Source organism: Bos grunniens, chromosome 7 (genome assembly GCF_055505025.1).
Source record: "Bos grunniens cultivar Pamir isolate PY7600 chromosome 7, Bosgru_T2T1.0, whole genome shotgun sequence".
Lineage (NCBI taxonomy): Eukaryota > Metazoa > Chordata > Mammalia > Artiodactyla > Bovidae > Bos > Bos grunniens.
In genome coordinates this window covers 37,321,413-37,323,118 of record NC_141171.1, presented here as the reverse complement: position 1 = coordinate 37,323,118, position 1,706 = coordinate 37,321,413, and positions in this window count along the sequence as shown.

Here is a 1,706-nt window from a genome sequence, read left to right as displayed (position 1 = left end):
CTTGGAAAAGATCCTGATGCTGGGAAAGATTGAAGATGGGAGGAAAAGGGGACAACAGAGGATGAGATGGTAGGATGGCATCACCGACTCTATGGACATGAGTTTGAGCAAGCTCCAGGAGTTGGTGATGGACAGCGAAGCCTGGTGTGCCTGGTGTGGTAAAACTCCATGGGGTCTCAAAGAGTTGGACACAACTGAGTGACTGAACTGAACTGAATAGGTGGTTTGTCTCCAGTCATGTGCCTTAACCAATATAATTTCTCCCATACTCACTACGTGCTGGATTGGATCAGTCAGGATGTCTATGCAATGGTTATCAAACTTGAGAGTACGTCAAAATCACCTCGAGAGCTTGTTACAACACAGATTCCTGGGCTCCATCTCCAGATTTTCCAAGTTAGCAGGCCAGGGGTGGGGTCTGACAGTGTGCATTTCAAGCCCGTACCTAGATGATGCAGCAGTAGAAGGTAAACTGAATTTCAGGAGCTGAAGATCACAAAGCTTTGTCTCTTGCTTTCACACAATCCCACGCAAGTGAGCAGCCCTCGTCCACCTTGTGGCTGCGCCATCTGCCTACACGGCCTCCAGCGATGGCAGAAGCACTGCTTCCTCGACCTGCTTGGGACACGAATGCAGTCAGCCCATGCACTGACTGGAGCTGGATTCCAGGAGCACTCCTTCTGCCAAACAGGTACTTGACATTGACTGACCTTGCTCTGCGCCTCAGAGCTGAAAGGCAGTGTGACAGGGGATTCAGAGATAAGAAAGTGGAAACTCAGAGAGATAGCTGCCTTGACAGGGGGAGGCCTAGAGCTGGGATATAGAGCTGCTGGGCTGACTTCTTCAGAAAACCACTGAACGTGCTGAAGTGGTAAGTTAGTTCAGTCAAGGGTTGGCATAGAGCTGGCTGTTCTATTGAGGTTGGGTAAAAAATGTGTTCAACCTTAACAGAACAGACCTACAATTGCAGGCCTGTGGCACGCTCTTTCCACAGCTCCCTCTCTCTATATAGTTTTGGAACCTGAGAACCCCTCAGAGTAGCATGAATTAGCCATGTATTTTCACAGCAGTGTATGCCCCTGTGGTAGCTAGATATTTTGAGGAAATGTATCCTAAAGAGGAGAAAGAGGTATTTAAGCAAGAAGCCTCTAGAAGATGGCAGAGGAAAGGCCATCACAGGTTGTTACAGAGTCATTTCTCAGTTGGAAACACTGAAGAGAAACTGAGTCTGCCCAGCTCTTTATTTAATCTTTTCACTTTCATGCATTGGAGAAGGAAATGGCAACCCACTCCAGTGTTCTTGCCTGGAGAATCCCAGGGACAGGGGAGCCTGGTGGGATGCCGTCTAGAGTCGCACAGAGTCGGACATGACTGAAGCGACTTAGCAGTAGCAGTAGCAGTAGCAAAATTGTTATAACACGTTGGCTATATTCGCTATGGTGTACAATGTATCCCTGTAGCTTATTTATTTTGTACATAGTAGTTGGTGCCTCTTAATTTCCTGCCCTTATCTGGCTTCTCACGCCTCCCTCTCCCCACTGGTAACCCTTAGTTAGCTCTCTATATCTGTGAGTGTTTTGTGTTGTTACATTCATTCATTTGTTTTATTTTTTTAATTCCATAGGTAAGTGATAACACAGTATTTGTCTTTCTCTGACTTATTTCACTAAGCATTATATACTTGAGATCCATCTCCGTTTTTGCAA